We start from the raw sequence: 22546 nt of genomic DNA, 5'->3' as shown, positions 1-22546 counted from the left end.
GTAAACAGAAAATGACATGGAAAGGCTTTCCTATATTCCGTTACATTATGAATTCTCTGATGCCAATAAAGATGTGAATGTTGTCTAAAGACCTTCATACATAACTTATAGGGTTTCTCAGCAGTATGAAAACTCTGATGTTCAGTAAAGTATGAATTAAGTCTAAAGGCCTTCCCACATTCTTTACACTCACAGGATTTCTCACCAGTATGAATTCTTTGATATGGTCTAAGGTCTCCACTACGACTAAAGGCCTTTCCACATTCCTTACATTCATAGGGTTTTATACTGTATGAATTTTCTGCTGTTGAGTCAACTGTCCACATCAACTAAAGGCCTTATCACATTCTTTACATACATAGAGTTTTAAACCAGAATGAATTCTCAGATGTTCTTTTAGATCTGTTCTATGAATAAAGGCCTTTCCACATTCTTTACATTCATAGGGCTTTTCACCAGTGTGAATTATCTGATGCTCAGTAAAATAGAAACTAAATTTAAAGGCCTTCCCACATTCTATACATTTGTAGGGTTTCACATCAGTATGAATTTTCTTATGTACACCAGCTTGAGAATATACTCCCACAAGTCTTCCCACATTCCTTATCATATGATTTCTTACCAGTATGCATTCTATGATGTACTCTAAGGTTGCCATTACAACTAAAAGGCTTCCCACATACCTTACAGTCAAAAGGTTATACCAGTATGAACTGTTCTATGTCAATTAAACTGTTCACACACACTAAAGGTTTTTTCATATTGCTTACATTCATAAGGTTTCTTACCTATATGTATTCTTCTGTGTTCAGTGAGGTAAAAATCAAGTCTAAAGGCCTTCCCACATTCCTTAACAATCACAGGGCTTCTTGCCTGTATGAATTTTCTGCTGACAGGTAAGTTGACCACATGCACTAAAAGTTTTCCCACATTCCTTACATTCACAGGGTTTCTTGCCTTTATGAATTTTCTGATGCTGTGTAAGGAAAAAAAACAAGCAGAAAAGCTTTTCCACAATCTTGACGTTCATAGGGTTTCTCACCAGTATGAAATCTCTGATGCAGAGTAAGCTGATAGCTACAACTAAAGACCTTCCCATATACATTACATTCATAGAGTTTCTCACCAGTATGAATTTTCTGATGTACACTTAGACACTTTTTTTTTTTTTTGGCCACACTGTGTGGCTTGTGGGATCCTAGTTCCCTGACCAGGGATTGAACCTGGGCCCACAGCAGTGAAAGCACCGAGTCCTAACCACTGGACGGCTAGGGAACTCCCGATAGACACTATTAAAGGTATTTCCACATTCTTTACAATCAAAAGTTTATCACCAGAATGAATTTTCTCATGTTGAACAAAATGTGAGCCACAACTAAAGGGTTTTCCACATTCCCTGTATTCATAAAGTTTCTGACTATTATGAATTCTCTGATTCCGAGTAAAAGATGAATGTTTTCTACATGTTGGCATGTTATAGATGATTTTCATTTGACTGAAATATCTATCTCAAGGTCCCTGTTGACCCTCAAACTCACTTCTGCTCTGCCACTCATTTCTCAAAATAGATCCTTTAAGACAAGGAATTTTACTTCCTCCTATTATCTTCCCTCGGGATAAACTGATTTCATAAATGTCCTTCTCTGGAGATAACTTCTTGGTCTTATACCTGGAGAGTAAACCTAAAAGAAAACAAAAAAGCAAACAAAGATTACTTTCTAGCAGCCAGCAAAACCTACAGTTTCTATCTTAAAAATAGGATACAAAATGAAAACAATTCTTGAAAAGAAATAAATGGCTTAAAGAACTTTCAATATAATTAGGTAGTTTTAAGTCAAAACAATATGAGCTGAGAGAATAATGAGAGATTATATAAGATTGTGGTGATTTGAAATTTAGGTGTCAATCAGAATAATCTGGAGAGCTTCTTACAAGTACAGCTATTTGGGTACCACCCCAGACCAAGGTGAATCAAATCTAAAGGATTAATTGGGCATCTACATGTTTAATAACTTCACAAGATGATTCCAATATAAATCAAAGTTTAGGAGTTCCCATTTAATAATATTAATAATTTCCTTTACTCTTAGAATAAAATCCAAACATGTTACCATAGAATATAATATGGCCTTTGCTTACCTAAAGACTTCTTTGGAAGAAACTGTCCTCTTTACTCTCTTAGGACACTTGCTACTGTTCAGCTCCTAGATTATGCCCACAACCTTTCCATTTCATACAGCTTTTTACAGGCCATTTCATCTCCTAAGAATCACCTCTCCTGGGCTCAATGAAAGGCTGACTATTCATCCTTTCATCTTAGGTTAAACATTTCATGCAAAGAAATGCTTGCCCTGCTGACTATAAGTAGATCCATGTTTATTCTCAATAACAACATCATGATTCTTTTCTTCATGTCACAGTTTTCAACACATATACATTAATTTTCGCTTTGCTTTGCTGTTTCTGATTCCCAAACCATCCCTAAGGAAGATATAATTCCTATTTCATTCAAAATAAATAAATTCACCAGGACATAGCAGGTGTTAAATGATTAACTTTAGAATAAAATGATAACTGTCAAACTATGATACTAGAAGAAAATACTACAAAGTCACTGTAATGCAGTTGAATATCATAATAATCACTTAAATAATTTCACAACACTCAAAAGACATTTCTCCCTACCTCTAATCTCTCATACTTTACTGCAGTGATTAAGTGCACTTTTTCCTATTTTACTTCTTATATATATAGAAACTAAAGGAAATTCAAGGTAGCTCAGCCAAATGTGTAAAAGGAAAAAGGTCCTTGTTTTACCTAATAATTCTTTAAGCAGTTATCCACTCAAACAGAGATGTCTCCACCAATATTGTTCATTCCCTGCTGTGCATAGAGATGTGTATAATTAACATATATTCAGTTGAGTTTTACTATTATTCAACCCTCCTGGATGCTCAGTCTGCTTACTTCATAACATTTCACAGATTTCCCTTCTATCCCCTTACATCTAGAACCAACCATTCTTATTCTTTATGGAAAAGTATCTGAATGATTTTTAGATATTATAGCAGTTATGTATCATATTGAACAGTTATTTAAAAACTGAACAAGGAGACTATAATTTTGGAGAGAGCAGAGTAAGTGAATGGTATGAGGAAATTGGGGAAACTAGGAGTGTCAGAGAATCTATTAAAAAGGATATTTGGGATAAAACCTGGAGGGTGGCAATCTAGATAAAAGAAGAGCCTACGAAAAATCTAAATAGTGGATGTAAGGTTCAATTTGAAATGAATGGAGAAGAAATTTTCTGTGATTACAGTATAAGTATAAAAATGGAGGGAGTTTGAAACAAAACAATCTCTGAACATAACACAATAAAAAATTTAAAAATAACAGCAAAAAATTAAAAGCTTTTCTACTTGTAAACAATTTACTTAACTAAGCAACTGTTGTTTCAATGAGGAAATACAAATTAAAATATCAGGGACTTCCCTGGTGGTCCAGTGGGTAAGACTCTGTGCTCCCAATGCAGGGGGCCTGGGTTCGATCCCTGGTTGGGGAACTAGATCCTGCATGCATGCCACAACTAAGAGTTTGCATGCTGCAACGAAGATTCTGTGTGCCACAACTAAGACCAGGCACAGCCTAAATAAATAAATAAATATTAAAAACAATTAAGATATCAGACTTTCTAGAAAATTTTGATGACAAAAATAACATCAGAATGGATAGCATACCAATTTAGTGCTCAGAAAAAATGTCAAAGACTTAAATGGTTATATTAACCTAAATATAAGACTGAACTAAGCACCCTACAAAAAGATAGAAAAGGAATGTAAGCTGAAGTAAAGCGAAAGAAAGGAATAAAGACAAAAATGTAATCAAAAAATAGAAAAAGATGGGGTAAACAAATAAAATGGCTCATTCTTAAAAACAAATCAGTAAGAGAAATAAATCCTTGGCCTACCTAATAAAGAAAAAAGAGGAAGAGAAAACTTTTAAATGACAAAGGGGAAATGTCTAAAAGAATATGTTTTTAATTATGCAAGATTATTTTGTAAATTTTAATCTATATGTGAAAGTTTTTTGTTTTGTTTTTTTTTTAGGAAAAGAACTGATCAAAACCAACTCTAAAAAAGATAAAGTGTTGGGCTTCCCTGGTGGCGCAGTGGTTGAGAGTCCGCCTGCCGATGCAGGGGACACGGGCTCGTGCCCCGGTCTGGGAAGATCCCACATGCTGCGGAGCGGCTAGGCCCGTGAGCCATGGCCACTGAGCCTGCACATCCAGAGCCTGTGCTCCACAATGGGAGAGGCCACAACAGTGAGAGGCCCGTGTACCACAAAAAAAAAAAAAAAAAAAAAGATAAAGTGTAAATAGACCAACTTCTCTTGAAAAAACAGAGAAGCCTGTCAACGAATTATTCCCTAGGAAAGGTAAAAGTAATGAACATTCCTATCATCCAAAATGTGGTCTTTAAGTATTATTCCCTACTAATATCAACCTGAGCTCTTTGGAGAATTTGCAGATTCCTAATCTAAAGCAAGGAAGGTATGTGTGTCCATGATTTCTTGTGCCAAAAAGTAAGGAAGATTGCACAGATTAGTGAGTGATGTCAAAATAACATAGGAAACAGCTTAAGAAGCAAGCCAGGCTAACAGTGAGACAACAGGAGCAAGAGCGAGGGAGGGAGATGGATGATCATTTACTGAAATGCATTTAATCAATGAAAATCAATGAATATATATATATGTGAAAGAGCATTTCCAATGTCAGCAAGGTGGCTATTTAAATAACTCTGTACTTGGAAAGTTGATAGTTCAAAAGGAAAAAACAAGCACATTTTCTGCTTTTCTAAATTAAGAACTACTGTTCATCAAAGTCATCAATAAGAGAGTAAAAGGTAAGCCATCATATGCAAGATATTATATATGAAATACACCCATCCCTAGTTTCTTTGGAGTACTTGTGGATTTCTGATCTGAAGCAGAGAAGGTATGAGTTGAGTCCAGGATTTCCTGTACCAAAAAAGCAAGGAAGATTTCAAAGATTAATGGGTGATGGGTAGATTAATGCATGGAGATATAGGTATATGTATATAGGGATAGCTAAACATAGATATTCAGCTATATAGATATAGATATATCTCAACTTGTATCCAGAATAAAAATCAACTCCTAAAAACCAGTAAGAAAAAGCCCAGCCAACCAAATAGAACACTGTATGGAAGACTTCAATGGGCATTTCTTAAAAGAGGGTATCCAGGGCTTCCCTGGTGGCGCAGTGGTTGGGAGTCCGCCTGCCGATGCAGGGGACACGGGTTCGTGCCCTGGTCCGGGAGGATCCCACGTGCTGCGGAGCGGCTGGGCCTGTGGGCCATGGCTGCTAAGCCTGCGCATCCGGAGCCTGTGCTCTGCAACGGAAGAGGCCACAACAGTGACAGGCCCGCATACAGCAAAAAAAAAAAAAAAAAAAAAAAAAAAAGAGGGTATCCAAATAGTCAACAAAAATAAAGCAGTACTTCAATTTTCAGGGAAATGTGAATTAAAACACAATGCTACCAACTACTCAACAGAATAGCTACAATGAAAAGATGGGAGAGAAACAATATCAAATGCCTTTAAGGTTGCATAACAAGAAGAATTCTCTTATACACTAATAGTGGGAATGCATGCTAGCACAACTGCTTAGGAAAACTGAAAGTATCACAGTTCAACATGTATATCCAGTGTCACCAAATTCCACTCCTAAGTAGACACTTAATAAAAATTTGTAAATATACTCCTTGTTACTCAAATGTGATCTCAACAGATTTCCAATCTGTGCACTTTCCATCCAGTGTGAGACAGGACACCCAGGAAAGGTCCTTCCTAGCACTGAGGGAGAAAAGGCTGCTGAACCAGGAAAAACCTGACTCTTGATTAACGATGCTTTCAGAGAAAGATCTTTTATTTTTTTAACTGAAGTACAGTTGATTTACAATGCTGTGTTAGTTTCAGGTGTCAGAGAAAGATCATGAGCAAAAGGGGAAAATGTGAAAATTAACAAACAATTTAAAAAGGAGTTGGGAGGCCAGAAGGTGGAGTTCTTAAAACCAACCACTCATGTCAATTGCATACCCAATAGGAAGAGAGGTACTTTGCATCTCCAACAGGAAGAAGGATACTACTTTACTACCAAGTAGGAGGACGAATTTTTCCTTTCCTGGCAACAGCCCAGCCAGTGAGCAACTGTCACAACTCAGCCAATAAAATGCCACTCACTTCAAACTCCTAGTTTCCTCCAATGAACTCTTCGTAATAGCCACTCCCACCCCTGCTTCTCCTCTATAAAACAAAAGAAAAAAACTCTCTCCTTTGGACTTGCCTGTGGTTTGCCATAGACTGCATGTCCTGAATCGCAATTCTTATTGTTCCCAAATAAACCCATTTTGCTGGTAAAATAACTGGCTGACATATTGTTTTAGGTAAACAATTGGAAGACTAAACATCATAAAGATGTTAGTTCATTAAGAAATGTAATGTAAGGCCAATTAGAATATAACGAGGAGGAGCTTCAAGATGGCATTAGAGTAAGACATGGACATCATCTTCCTCCCCACAAATGCATCAGAAATACATCTACATGTGGAACAGCTCCTATAGAACACCTACTGAATGCTGGCAGCAGACCTCAGACTGCCCAAAAGGCAAGAAACTCCCCCACATACCTGGTAGGGCAAAAGAAAAAAGAAAAAACAGAGACAAAAGAATAGGGATGGGACCTGCACCAGTGGGAGGGAGCCATGAAGGAGGAAAGGTTTCCACACACTAGGAAGCCCCTTCGCCAGCGAAGACGAGGGGTGGGCAGGGGGGGAAGCTTCAGAGCCATGGAGGATAGCGCAGCAACAGGAGTGCGGAGGGCAAAGCGGAGAGATTCCTGCACAGAGGATTGGTGCCGACCGGCACTCACCAGCCCGAGAGGCTTGTCTGCTCACCCGCCGGAATGGGATGGGGCTGGGAGCTGAGGCTCTGGCTTCAGGGGGATCCCAGGGAGAGGACCGGTGTTGGCTGCGTGAACACAGCCTGAAGGGGCTAGTGTGCCACAGCTAGCTGAGAGGGAGTCTGGGAAAAAGTCTGGAGCTGCCAAAGAGGCAAGAGACTTTTTCTTGCCTCTTTGTTTCCTGTTGCGCAAGAAGAGGGGATTAAGAGCACCACTTAAAGGAGCTCCAGAGACTGGCGCAAGGCGCGGCTATCAGCGCGGACCACAGAGATGGGCATGAGACGCTAAAGCTGCTGCTGCAGCCAGCAAGAAGCGTGTGTGCAAGCACAGGTCACTATACACATTTCCCCTCCCGGGAGCCCGTGCAGCCCGCCACTGCCAGGGTCCCGTGATCCAGGGACAACTTCCCCGGAAGAACACATGGCACGCCTCAGGCTGGTGCAACGTCACGCCTACCTCTGCCACCGCAGGCTTGCCCTGCTCTCCGTACCCCGCCCTCTCCCTGGCCTGAGTGAGCCAGAGCCCCCGAATCAGCTGCTCCTTTAACCCCATCCTGTCTGAGTGAAGAACAGACACCCTCAGGTGACCTACACGCAGAGGCGGGTCCAAATCCAAAGCTGAACCCCAAGAGCTGTGCAAACAGAGAAAGGGAAATTTCTCCCAGCAGCCTCAGGGGCAGCGGATTAAATCTCCACAATCAACTTGATGTACCCTGCATCTGTGGAATACCTGAATAGACAACGAATCATCCCAAATTGAGGAAGTAGACTTTGGGAGCAATGACATATATATTTTTTTCACTTTTTCTCTTTTTGTGAGTGTGTATGTGTATGCTTCTGTGTGTGATTTTGTCTGTATAGCTTTGCTTTTACCATTTATCCTAGGGTTCTGTCTGTCCTTTTTTTTGGTTTGTATTTATTTTTGTTTTTAGTATAATTTTAGCACTTGTTATCATTGGTGGATTTGTGTTTTGGTTTGGTTGCTCTCTTCTTTCTTTTTTTAAAAAAATTACTTAAAAATTTTTTTAATAATTATTTTTTGTTTTTTATTTTAATAACTTTATTTTATTTTACTTTATTTTATTTTATCTTCTTCTTTCTTTCTTTTTTTTTCTCCTTTTTATGCTGAGTTGTGTGGATGACAGGCTCTTGATGCTCCAGCCAGGTGACAGGGCTGTGCCTCTGAGGTGGGAGAGCCAAGTTCAGGACACTGGTCCACAAGAGACCTCCCAGCTCCACATAATATCAAATGGCGAAAATCTCCCAGAGATCTCCATCTCAACACCAGCACCCAGCTCCACTCAATGACCAGCAAGCTACAGTGCTGGACAACCTATGCCAAACAACTAGCAAGACAGGAACACAACCCCATCCATTAGCAGAGAGGCTGCCTAAAATCATAAGGCCACAGACACCCCAAAACACTCCACCAGACGTGGACCTGCCCACCAGAAAGACAAGATCCAGGCTCATCCACCAGAACACAGGCACTAGTCCCCTCCACCAGGAAGCCTACACAACCCACTGAACCAAGCTTAGCCACTGGGGACAGACACCAAAAACGACGGGAACTACAAAACTGCAGCCTCCGAAAAGGAGACCGCAAATACAGAAAGTTAAGCAAAATGAGAAGACAGAGAAACACACAGCAGATGAAGGAGCAAGGCAAAAACGCACCAGGCCAAATAAATGAACATGAAATAGGCAGTCTACCTGAAAAAGAATTCAGAATAATGATAGTAAAGATGATCCAAAATCTTGGAAATAGAATACAGAAACTATAAGAAACATTTAACAAGGACCTAGAAGAACTAAAGAGCAAACAAACAGTGATGAACAACACAATAAATGAAATTAAAAATTCTCTAGAAGGGGTTAATAGCAGAATAACTGAGGCAGAACGGATAAGTGATCTGGAAGAGTAAATAGTGGAAATAACTACTGCAGAGCAGAATAAAGAAAAGAGAATGAAAAGAATTGAGGACAGTCTCAGAGACCTCTGGGACAACATTAAACACACGAACATTTGAATTATAGGGGTCCCAAAAGAAAAAGAGAAAAAGAAAGGGACTGAGAAAATATTTGAAGAGATTATAGTTGAAAACTTACCTAATATGGGAAAGGAAATAGTTAATCAAGTCCAGGAAGCACAGAGTCTCATACAGGATAAATCCAAGGAGAAACACACCAAGACACATATTAATCAAACTCAAAAATTAAAAACAAAGAAAAAATATTAAAAGCAGCAAGGGAAAAACAACAAATAACACACAAGGGAATCCCCATAAGGCTAACAGCTGATCTTTCAGCAGAAACTCTGCAAGCCAGAAGGGAGTGGCAGGACATATTTAAAGTGATGAAGGAGAAAAACCTGCAACCAAGATTACTCTACCCAGCAAGGATCTCATTCAGATTTGATGGAGAAATTAAAATCTTTACAGACAAGCAAAAGCTAAGAGAATTCAGCACCACCAAACAAGCTCTACAACAAATGCTAAAGGAAATTCTCTAGGTAGGAAACACAAGAAAAGGAAAAGACCTACAATAACAAACCCAAAACTATTAAGAAAATGGTAATAGGAACATACATATCAATAATTACCTTAAATGTAAATGGATTAAATGCTCCAACCAAAAGACACAGACTGGCTGATTGGATACAAAAACAAGACCCGTATATAGGCTGTCTACAAGGGACCCACTTCAGACGTAGGGACACATACAGACTGAAAGTGAGGGGATGGAAAAAGATATTCCATGCAAATGGAAATCAAAAGAAAGCTGGAGTAGCAATTCTCATATCAAACAAAATAGACTTTAAAACAAAGACTATTAGAAGAGACAAAGAAGGACACTACATAATGATCAAGGGATCAATCCAAGAAGAAGATATAACAATTGTAAATATTTATGCACCCAACATAGGAGCACCTCAATACATAAGGCAAATACTAACAGCCATAAAAGGGGAAATCGACAGGAACACAATCATAGTAGGGTACTTTAACACCCCAGTTTCACCAATGGACAGATCATCCAAAATGAAAATAAATAAGGAAACACAAGCTTTAAATGGTACATTAAGCAAGATGGGCTTAATTGATATTTATAGGACATTCCATCCAAAAACAACAGAATACACATTCTCCTCAAGTGCTCATGGAACATTCTCCAGGATAAATCATATCTTGGGTCACAAATCAAGCCTTCGTAAATTTAAGAAAATTGAACTCGTATCAAGTATCTTTTCCGACCACAATGCTATGAGACTAGATATCAATTACAGAAAAAAATCTGTAAAAAATACAAACACATGGAGACTAAACAATACACTACTTAATAACCAAGATATCACTGAAGAAATCAAAGAGGAAATTTAAAAATACCTAGAAACAGGGCTTCCTTGGTGGTGCAGTGGTTGAGAGTCCGCCTGCCGATGCAGGGGACATGGGTTCGTGCCCCAGTCCAGGAAGATCTCACATGCCACGGAGTGGCTGGGCCCGTGAGCCATGGCCACTAAGCCTGCGCGTCTGGAGCCTGTGCTCCGCAATAGGAGAGGCCACAACAGTGAGAGGTCCGTGTACCGCAAAAAAAAAAAAAAAAAAAAAAAAAACCCAAAAAACCTAGAAACAAATGACAATGAAAACACAATGACCCAAAACTTATGGGATGCAGCAAAAGCAGTTCTAAGAGGGAAGTTTATAGCAATACAATCCTACCTCAAGAAACAAGAAACATCTCAAATAAACAACCTAACCTTACGCCTAAAGCAATTGGAGAAAGAAGAACAAAAAACCCCCAAAGTTAGTAGAAGGAAAGAAATCATAAAGAGGAGATCAGAAATAAATGAAAAAGAAATGAAGGAAACGATAGCAAAGATCAATAAAACTAAAAGCTGGTTCTTTGAGAAGATAAACAACATTGATAAACCATTAGCCAGACTCATCAAGAAAAAATGGGAGAAGACTCAAATCAACAGAATTAGAAATGAAAAAGGAGAAGTAACAACTGACACTGCAGAAATACAAAGGATCAAGAGAGATTAGTACAAGCAACTATATGCCAAAAAAATGGACAACCTGGAAGGAATGGACAAATTCTTAGAAATGCACAGCCTTCCGAGACTGAATCAGAAAGAAATAGAAAATATGAACAGACCAATCACAAGCACTGAAATTGAAACCGTGATTAAAAATCTTCCAAAAAACAAAAGCCCAGGCCCAGAGGGCTTCACAGGCGAATTCTATCAAACATTTAGAGAAGAGCTAACACCTATCCTTCTCAAACTCTTCCAAAATACAGCAGAGGGAGGAACACTCCCAAACTCATTGTATGAGGCCAGCATCACTCTGATACCAAAACCAGACAGATGTCACAAAGAAAGAAAACTACAAGCCAATATCACTGATGAACATAGATGCAAAAATCCTCAACAGAATACGAGCAAACAGAATCCAACAGCACATTAAAAGGATCATACAACATGATCAAGTTGAGTTTATCCCAGGAATGCAAGGATTCTTCAATATACGCAAACCAATCAATGTGATACAGCATATTAACAAACTGAAGGAGAAAAACCATATGATCATCTCAATAGATGCAGAGAAAGCTTTCCACAAAATTCAACACCCATTTATGATAAAAACCCTGCAGAAAGTAGGCATAGAGGGAACCTTCCTCAACATAATAAAGGCTATATATGACAAACCCACAGGCAACAACATCCTCAATGGTGAAAAACTGAAACCATTTCCACTAAGATCAGGAACAAGACAAGGTTGTCCACTCTCACCACTATTAGTCAACATAGTTTTGGAAGTTTTAGCCACAGCAATCAGAGAAGAAAAAGAAATAAAAGGAATCCAAATCTGAAAAGAAGTAGTAAAGCTGTCACTGTTTGCAGAAGACATGATACTATACATAGAGAATCCTAAAGGTGGTACCAGAAAACTACTAGAGCTAATCAATGATTTGGTAAACTAGCAGGATACAAAATTAATGCACAGAAATTTCTTGCATTCCTATACACTAATGATGAAAAATCTGAAACTGAAATTAAGAAAACACTCCCATTTACCACTGCAATAAAAAGCATAAAATATCTAGGAATAAACCTACCTAAGGATACAAAAGACTTGTATGCAGAAAATTATAAGACACTGATGAAAGAAATTAAAGATGACACAAACAGATGCAGAGATATACCATGTTCTTGGATTGGAAGAATCAACATTGTGAAAATGACTATACTACCCAAAGCAATCTACAGATTCAATGCAATCCCTTTCAAACTACCACTGGCATTTTTCACAGAGCTAGGACAAAAAATTTCACAATCTGTATGGAAACACAAAAGATCCCGAATAGCCAAAGCAACCTTGAGAAAGAAAAACGGAGCTGGAGGAATCAGGCTCCCTGAGTTCAGACTATACTACAAAGCTACAGTAATCAAGACAGTATGCTACTGGCAGAAAAACAGAAATATAGATCAATGGAACAGGATAGAAAGCCTAGAGATAAACCCACGCACATATGGTCACCTTATCTTTGATAAAGGAGGCAAGAATATACAGTGGAGAAAAGACAGCCTCTTCAATAAGTGGTGCTGGGAAAACTGGAGAGCTACATGTAAAAGAATGAAATTAGAACACTCCTTAACACCATACACAAAAATAAACTCAAAATGGATTAAAGACCTAAATGTAAGGCCAGACACTATAAAACTCTCAGAGGAAAACACAGGAAGAACACTCTGACATAAATCACAGCAAGATCTTTTTTGATCCACCTACTAGAGTAATGGAAATAAAAACAAAAATAAAGAAATGGGACCTAATGAAACTTCAAAGCTTTTGCACAGCAAAGGAAACCATAAATAAGATGAAAAGGGAACCCTCAGAATGGGAGAAAATATTTGCAAATGAATCAACGGACAAAGGATTAATCTCCAAAATATATAAACAGCTCATACAAGCAATATTAAAAAAACAAACCACCCAATCCAAAAATGGGCAGAAGACCTAAATAGACATTTCTCCAAAGAAGACATACAGATGACCAGGAAGCACATGAAAAGCGGCTCAATATCACTAATTATTAGAGAAATGCAATCAAAACTGCAGTGAGGTTATCACCTCACACCAGTTAGAATGGGCATCACCAGAAAATCTACAAACAACAAATGCTGGAGAGGGTGTAGAGAAAAGGGAACACTCTTGCACTGTTGGTGAGAATGTAAATTGATACAGCCACTATGGAGAACAGTATGGAGGTTCCTTAAAAAACTACAAATAGGGCTTCCCTGGTGGCGCAGTGGTTGAGAGTCCGCCTGCCGATGCAGGGGACATGGGTTCGTGCCCCGGTCTGGGAAGATCCCACATGCTGCGGAGTGGCTAGGCCCATGAGCCATGGCCGCTGAGCTGTGCGTCCAGAGCCTGTGTTCTGCAGCGGGAGAGGCCACAACAGTGAGAGGCCCACGTACCGCAAAAAAAAAAAAAAAAAAACTACAAATAGAACTACCATATGACCCAGCAATCCCACTACTGGGCATATACCCTGAGAAAACCATAATTCAAAAAGAGTCATGGGGCTTCCCTGGTGGCGCAGTGGTTGGGAGTCCGCCTGCCGATGCAGGGGACACGGGTTCGTGCCCCGGTCCGGGAGGATCCCACATGCCGCGGAGCGGCTGGGCCCGTGAGCCATGGCCGCTGAGCCTGCGCGTCCGGAGCCTGTGCTCCGCGGCGGGAGAGGCCGCAGCAGTGAGAGGCCCGCGTACCGCAAAAAAAAAAAAAAAAAAAAAAAAAAAAAAAAAAAAAAAGAGTCATGTACCAAAATGTTCATTGCAGCTCTATTTACAACAGCCCGGAGATGGAAACAACCTAAGTGTCCATCATCAGATGAATGGCTAAAGAAGATGTGGCACATATATACAATGGAATATTACTCAGCCATAAAAAGAAACGAAATTGAGCTATCTGTAATGAGGTGGATTGACCTAGAGTCTGTCATACAGGGTGAACTAGGTCAGAAAGAAAAAGACAAATACCGTATGCTAACACATATATATGGAATTTAAGAAAAAAAAATGTCATGAAGAACCTAGGGGTAAGACAGAAATAAAGACACAGACCTACTAGAGAATGGACTTGAGGATATGGGGATGGGGAAGGGTAAGCTGTGACAAAGCGAGAGAGAGGCATGGACATATATACACTACCAAACGTAAAATAGATAGCTAGTGGGAAGCAGCCACATAGCACAGGGAGATCAGCTCGGTGCTTTGTGACCACCTAGAGGGGTGGGATAGGGAGGGTGGGAGGGAGGGAGACACAAGAGGGAAGAGATATGGGAACATATGTATATGTATAACTGATTCACTTTGTTGTAAAGCAGAAACTAACACACCATTTTAAAGCAATTATACTCCAATAAAGATGTATAAAAAAAAGATACACAGACTGAGAAGATACGAGAAATGTTTAATAAACAGCTTAAAGATCTAAAGAACAAACAGAGATGAACAATACAATAACTGAAATGAAAACTACACTATAAGGAATCAATAGCAGAATAAAGAGGCAGAAGTATGGATGAGTGATCTGGAAGACAGAATGGTGGAAATCACTGCTGTGGAACAGGATGAAGAAAAAAGAATGAAAAGAAATGAGGACAGTCTAAGAGACTTCTGGGAAAACATTAAACGCACCAACATTCTCATTATAGGGGTCCAGAAGGAGAAGAGAGAGAGAGAAAGTACCTGAGAAAATATCTGAAGAGATGATAGCTGAAAATGTCCCTAACATGGGAAACAGTCACCCAAGTCCAGGAAGCACAGAGAGTCCCAGGCAGGATAAACCCAAGGAGGAACATGCTGAGACACGTATTAATCAAATTGACAAAAATTAAAGACAAGGGCTTCCTTGGTGGTGCAGTGGTTAAGAACCCACCTGCCAATGCAGGGGACACGGGTTTGAGCCCTGGTCTGGGAAGATCCCACATGCTGCGGAGCAACTAAGCCCATGCACCACAACTACTGAGCCTGTGCTCTAGAGCCCGTGAACCACAACTACTGAGCCCGCATGCCACAACTACTGAAGCCTGCGTGCTTAGAACCCGTGCTCCACAACAAGAGAAGCCACTGCAATGAGAAGCCTGTGCACTGCAATGAAGAGTAGCCCCTGCTTGCTGCAACTAGAGAAAGCCCACACACAGCAATGAAGACCCAACACAGCCAAAAATAAATAAATTTATTTAAAAAAATTAAAGACAAAGAGAAACTATTAAAAAGCAACAAGAGAAAAGCAACAAATAACATGCAAGGAAATTCCCATAAAATTATCAGCTGATTTTTCAGCAGAAACTCTGCAGGCCAGAAGGTAGTTGCACAATATATTTAGAAGTGATGAAAGGGAAGAACTTACAGCCAAGAACATTCTACCCAGCAAGGCTCTCATTCAGATTCAACAGAGGAATCAAAAGCTTTACAAACAAACAAAAACTAAGAGAATTTAGCACTACCAGACCAGCTTTGCAACAAATGCTAAAGGCACTTCTCTAGGCAGGAAAGAGACCAGCAACTTAAAACAATCTTGTATGAATACATTTATAGACTGCTAAATCAAAACCTCATGGGAACAACAAACCCCAAAATTGTAATAGATACACAAAAAAGAAAAAGAAATCCAAACGCAGCACTAAAGATGGTCATCAAATCACAAGAGAACAAAAGATGAAGGGGAGAAAACAGATGTACAAAAATAAATCCAAAACAATTAGCAAAATGGCAATAAGAACATACACATCGATAATTACCTTAAATGTAAATGGATTAAATGCTCCAACCAAAAGGCATAAACTCACTTAATGGATACAAAAACAATACCCATATATATGGGCAAAAGAGACCCACTTCAGATCTAGGGACACATACAGACTGAAAGTAAGGGGATGGAAAGAGGTATTCCATGCAAATGGAAATCAAAAGAAAAATGAAACAATCAAGGGATCAATCCAAGAAGAAGATATAATAATTTTAAATAAATATGTACCCAACACAGGAGCATTTCAATATATAAGGCAAATACTAACAGCCATAAAAGGAGAAATCGACAGTAACACAATAATGGTGGGGGATTTTAACACCCCAGTTTCATCAATGGACAGATTATCCAGACAAAAAATCAGTAAGGAAACACAGGCCTTAAATGACACATTAGAGCAGATGGACTTAACTGATATTTATAGAGCATTCCATCCAAAAGTAGCAGAATACACATTTTTTTAAGTGCACATGGAACTCTCTGCAGGATTGACCATACACTGGACCACAAAGCAAGCCTCGGTAAATTTAAGAAAACTGAAATCATATCAAGCATCTTTTCCAATCACAATGCTGTGAGATTAGAAATCAACTACAGGAAAAAAACTGTAAAAAACACAAACATGTGGAGGCTAAACAACATGCTACTAAACAACCAATGGATCACTGAAGAAATCAAAGACAAAATCAAAAAATACCTAGAGACAAATGAAAACAAAAGCATAATGATCCAAAACCTATGGAATGCAGCAAAAGCAGTTCTAAGAAGGAAGTTTACAGCAATACAAACTTACCTCAGGAACAAGAAAAATCTCAAAGAAACAACCTAAATTTACACCTAAAGCAACCAGAGAAAGACCAAACAAACCCTGAAGTTAGTAGAAGGAAAGAAATCATAAAGATGAGAGCAGAAATAAATGAAACAGAGACAAAGAAAATAATAGCAAAGACCAATGAAACTAAAAGCCAGCTCTTTGAAAAGATAAGCAAAACTGATAAACCTTTAGCCAGACTGATGAAGAAACAAAGGGAGAGGGCTCAAATCCATAAAATTAGAAATGAAAAAGGAGAAGTCATAATGGACACCACAAAAACACAAAGGATCATAAGAGACTAATACAAGCAACTATGTGCCAATAAAATGGACAACACAGAAGAAATGGACAAATTCGTACAAAGGTACAATCTCCCAAGACTGAACCAAGAAGAAACAGAAAATATGAACAACTCACAAGTACTGAAATTGAAACCGTGATTTAAAAACTCCCAACAGGGACTTCCCTGGTGGTACAGTGGTTAAGAACCCGCCTGCCAATGCAGGGGACACGGGTTTGAGCCCTGGTCCGGGAAGATCCCACATGCCATGGAGCAACTAAGCCCGTGTGCCACAACTACTGAGCCTGTGCTCTAGAGCCCGCAAGCCACAACTACTGACCCCAAGTGCCACAACTACTGAATTCCGCATGCCTAGAGCCTGTGCTCCACAACAAGAGAAGCCACCAAAATGAGAGGCCCACACACCGCAACAAAGAAGAGCCCCCACTTGCTGCAACTAGAGGAAGCCTGTGAGCAGCAATGAAGACCCAATACAGTCAAAAATAAATAAAATAAAATAAAATAAAAACTCCCAACAAACAGAAGTCCAGGACCAGATGGCCTCACAAGTGAATTCTATCACACATTTAGAGAAAAATTAACACCTATCCTTCTCAAACTATTCCAAAAAACTGCAGAGAAAGGAACACTCCCAAACTCATTCTATGAGTCCACTCTCACCCTGATACCAAAACCAGACAAAGATACCACAAAAAAAGAAAATTAAAGGCTAATATTACTGATGAACATAGGCAAAAATCTTCAACAAAATATTAGCAAATGGAATCCAACAATACATTAAAATGATCATACACCACAATCAAGTGGGATTCATCTTAGGGATGCAAGAATTTTTCAATATCCACAAATCAATCAGTGTGATATACCACATTAACAATCAGAAGAGTAAAACCATATGATCATCTCAATAGATGCAGAAAAATCTTTTGACAAAATTCAATACCAATTTATGATAAAAACTCTCCAGAAAGTGGGCACAGAGGGAACAAATCTCAACACAATAAAGGTCATATACAACAATTCTACAGCTAACATCATACACAGTGGTGAAAAGCTGAAAGCATTTCTTCTAAGATCAGGAACAAAACAAGGATGTCCATGCTCACCACTTTCATTCAACATAGTTTTGGAAGTCCTAGCTATGGCAGTCAGAGAAGAAGAAGAAATAAAAGGAATCCAAAATGGGAAAGAAGAAGGAAAACTGTCACTGTTTGCAGATGACATGATACTATACATAGAAAATCCTAAACACACTACCAGAAAACTACTACAGCTCATCAATGAATTCAGTAAAGTTGCAGGTTACAAAATTAAAACACAGAAGTCTGTTGCATTTCTAACAACAAAAGATCAGAAAGAGGAATTAAAGAAACAATCCCATTTACCATCACATCAAAAAAGAATAAAATGCCTAGGAATAAACCTACCCAAGGAGACAAAAGACCCATACTCTAAAAACTATAAAACACTGATTAAAGAAGTGGAAGATGACAAAAACAGATGGAAAGATATACCATGTTCTTGGATTGGAAGAATCAATATGTCAAAATGACTATACTACCCAAGGCAATCTACAGATTCAATGCAGTCCCTATCAACTTACCAATGGCATTTTTCACAGAACTAGAACAACAACAAAAAAAAACCTTAAAATATGTATGGAGACACAAAAGACCCTGAATAGCCAAAGCAATCTTGAGAAAGAAAAACAGAGCTGGAGCAATCAGGCTCCCTGACTTCAGACTATACTACAAAGCTATAGTCATCAAAACAGTATGGTACTGGCTCAAAAATAGACATATAGATCAATGGAACAGGACAGAAAACCCAGAAATAAACCCATGCACCTATGGTCAATTAATGTATGGCAAAGGAGGCAAGACCATACAATGGAGCAAAGGCATTCTCTTCAATAAATGGTGCTGGGAAAACTGGACAGCTACATGTAAAAAAATGAAATTAGAACACTCCTTAACACCATATACAAAAATAAACTCAAAATGGATTAAAGATCTAAATGTGAGTTTCTATAAAACTCTTAGAGGAAAACTAAGGCAGAACACTCTCTGACATAAATTGCAAGCAGTATCTTTTTCAAAATACAACCCACAGAATGGGAGAAAACATTTGCAAACAATGTGACCGACAAGGGATTAGTCTCCAAGATTTACAAACAGCTCATGCTGCTTAATATCATAAAAACAAACAACCCAATTCAAAAATGGGCAGAAGACCTAAACAGACATTTCTCCAAAGAAGACATACAGATGGCCAAGAAGCACGTGAAAAGATGTTCAACGTCACTATTAGAGAAATGCAAATGAAAACTACAGTGAGATATCAACTCACATCAGTAAGAATGGTTATCATCAAAAAATCCACAAACAGGACTTCCCTGGCAGTCCAGTGGTTAACACTCTGTGCTCCCAATGCAGGGGGCATGGCTTTGATGCCTGGTCAGTGAACTAAGATCCCACACGCCGTGTGGCACGGCCTAAAATAAATAAAATCCACAAATAACAAATGCTGGAGAGGGTGTGGAGAGAAGTGAACCCTCCTATACTGTTGGTTGGAATGTAAATTGGTACAGCCACTGTACAGAACAGTATGGAGGTTCCTTAAACTAAAAATAGAGCTACCATATGATCCTGCAATCCCACTCCTGGGCATACATCTGGAGAAAACCGTAATTTGAAAAGATACACGCACCCCAATGTTCACTGCAACACTGTTTACAATAGCTAAGACATGGAAGCAACCTAAATGTCCATCGACAGATGAATGGATAAAGAAGATGTGGCACATATATACAATGGAATACTACTTAGGCATTAACAAGAATGAAATAATGCTATCTGCAGCAACATGGATGGACCTGGAGATTATCATACTAAGTGAAGTAAGTCAGAGAAAGACAAATACCATATGATACCACTTATATGTGGAATCTAACAAAACAAAAAAAAGATACAAATTAACTTATTTATAAAACAGAAACAGACTCACAGATTTAGAAAACAAACTTACGGTTACCAAAGGGGAAAGGTTGGGGGGAGGGATAAATTGGGAGTTTGGGATTGACATGTACACACTACTATATTTGAAATAGATAACCAGGGAATTCCCTGGCAGTCCAGTGGTTAGGACTCCATGCTTCCACTGCAGGCGGCACGAATTTGATCCCTGGCTGGGGAACTAGACCCCTCATGCCATGCGGCCCCGTGTCTGGATGTTCCACAGTTCATTTATCCATTCACTTACTGAAGGACATCTTGGTTACTTCCAAGTTTTTGCAATCATGAATAAAGTTGCTATAAACTTCCCTATACCAGTTTTTTTTTTTAAAAATAGATAACCAACAAGGACCTATTGTAAAGCACAGGGAACTCTACTCAATATTCTGTAATAACTTAAATGGGAAAAGACTTTGAAAAAGAATAGATATATGTACATGTACAACTAAATCACTTTGCTGTACAACTGAAACTAACACAGCATTGTAAATCAACTATACTCCAATATAAAATAAAAATTAAGAAAATAAAAAATAGAATAGCTCCCAAAGGCTAAAGGAACAATTTGACCCCCCCCCCAAAATAACAATGTTGGATTGTGTATCTGTTTGTATGTGTATTATAATAAATATTTATGGATCCATACATATATAAATGACATACACACATATAAATGAGGTAGGAACAACAGTTCCTTATAGAAGAATTCTTATTAGTAAATATAGACGAAATAAGGAAGGTAAAAAAAATCATCATTAGCTAATCACAATTTTAATTGTTGCAGGCAAGATTCACTAATGAATGGTAAAATCAGTGAATGAAAGTTTAATGAGAAACAAGATAGTCATGTAGCTTCAAAGTATCTCCCCAAATTTATTAACTCCAAAGAGAAAAACAGTAAATTTACAATGGAAAATCTGACAGACATTACCGTAAGCAAGTGATCAAGGCTAACATCACCAGTAATAGCACATATTGTATCCCTTGATGTAATGTGCTGAAGAGAGTACATCACCACTGAGGTATTCTTCCCTTCAAAATCTATCAATTCAATCTAATCATGAGAAAACATTAGATAAATCCAAACTGATGAATATCCTACAAAATACCTGACTTAATGCTAAACCCAAAGCCATGCAGAATATTTCCTATTTTCTAAGTTTTATAGCATTTTATATGTGGGTCTATAATTCATTTTGAGTTAATTTTTTATTAAGGGATAAGGTCTGTGTCAGGGTTACTTTTTTAATCCTTTTGCATATGGACATTCAATTATTCCAGCATCATGTTTTGAAATGATTTATCCTTTCTCCATTGAACTGCCTTCGTGCTATACTGAAAAAAAATCAATTGACCATATACATATGAGTCTATTTCTGGAGTCTCTATTCTATTCCCTTGATCTATATGTCTATTCTTTCACTAATAACATGCTGCTTTGATTATCGTAGCTTTACATTAAGTCTTGAAATAAGATAATGTGAATCCTACAACTTTTTTCCAGAATTGTATTGGCTATTTCTGTTCCTTTGTCTTTCCATAAAATTTTAGCATCAACTTGTTGATATCTACAAAAAAGACTTCTGGTATTTTGATTTGAATTGACTTAAATCTATAGCTCAAATTGGAAAGAACTGACACCTTAACAATATTGAGTGATCCAATACATGAATAAAAATCTATATGTGGTGGGGGAGGGATAAACTGGGAGTTTGGGATTGACATACACACACTACTATATTTAAAATAGATAACCAACAAGGATCTACTGTATAGCACAGGGAACTCAGCTCAATATTCTGTAATAACCTACACGGGAAAAGAATTTGGAAAAGAAGAGATACATATATATGAATAACTGAATCACTTTGCTGTACACCTGAAACTAACACAACATTGTTAATCAACTATACTCCAGTATAAAATAAAAATTTAAAAAAATAGGGGTTTCCTGGTGGCACCGTGGTTAAGAATCCACCTGCTAATGCAGGGGACATGGGTTCAAGCCCTGGTCTGGGAAGATCCCACATACCGTGGAGCCACTAAGCCCATGTGCCACAACTACTGAGCCTGCACTCCACAGCCCACGTGCCACAACTACTGAAGCCCACACGCCTAGAGCCCATGCTCTGTAATGAGACGCCACTGCAATGAGAAGCCCGCGTGCTGCAACGAAGGGTAGCCCCCACTCACCACAACTAGAGAAAAGCCTGTGTGCAGCAAAGAAGACCCAACACAGCCAAAAAAAAAAAAATTAAGTGTAGTCTGTTGTGTTTTTACAAGCGTATATACCTGCAGAAACATCAAGATAATGGACGTATTCATCACCTGCAAAAGTTTCTTGGTGCCTTTTTGTATATAGCCTCCCCTCTATTCCTTATCCCCAAGCAAGAACTGATCTTTGTGACTACATATTAGTATAAATTTTTGACAATTTTATATGTGGTATTTTGTTTGTTACATTTAGCATAATTATTTTGACATTCATCCCTTTTTGTTGCTGTTTTGTATTCCATTTTGTGGATGTACAAAAATGTCTCTATCCATTTACTTTTTGATGGACATTTGAGTTATAGTTTTTGTCCAGTGATAATAAAACTGCTCTGAATATTCACGA

General features: G+C 38.5%; 1 long non-coding RNA gene across 2 annotated transcripts in view; it reads left to right on the top strand.

Annotated features, from left to right (window-relative positions):
- The window catches only part of LOC307066166, a 33572-nt gene extending 27315 nt beyond the window's left edge, over nt 1-6257 (top strand). Inside the window, exons 6-7 of one of the 2 annotated variants that reach the window (XR_013811362.1) lie at nt 4107-4434; nt 6125-6257. This is a non-coding gene — a long non-coding RNA (uncharacterized lncRNA). Of the gene's footprint in view, nt 1-4106; nt 4435-6124 lie in introns of those variants that run through there. The other variant, XR_013811363.1, reaches the window with a different exon arrangement.
- Nucleotides 6258-22546: the final 16289 nt, after the last annotated feature.

Source organism: Hyperoodon ampullatus (assembly GCF_949752795.1).
Source record: "Hyperoodon ampullatus genome assembly, chromosome: 18".
NCBI lineage: Eukaryota > Metazoa > Chordata > Mammalia > Artiodactyla > Ziphiidae > Hyperoodon > Hyperoodon ampullatus.
The sequence above is the reverse complement of the archived record's forward strand: the minus strand, read 5'-3'. Positions and strand labels throughout refer to the sequence as shown.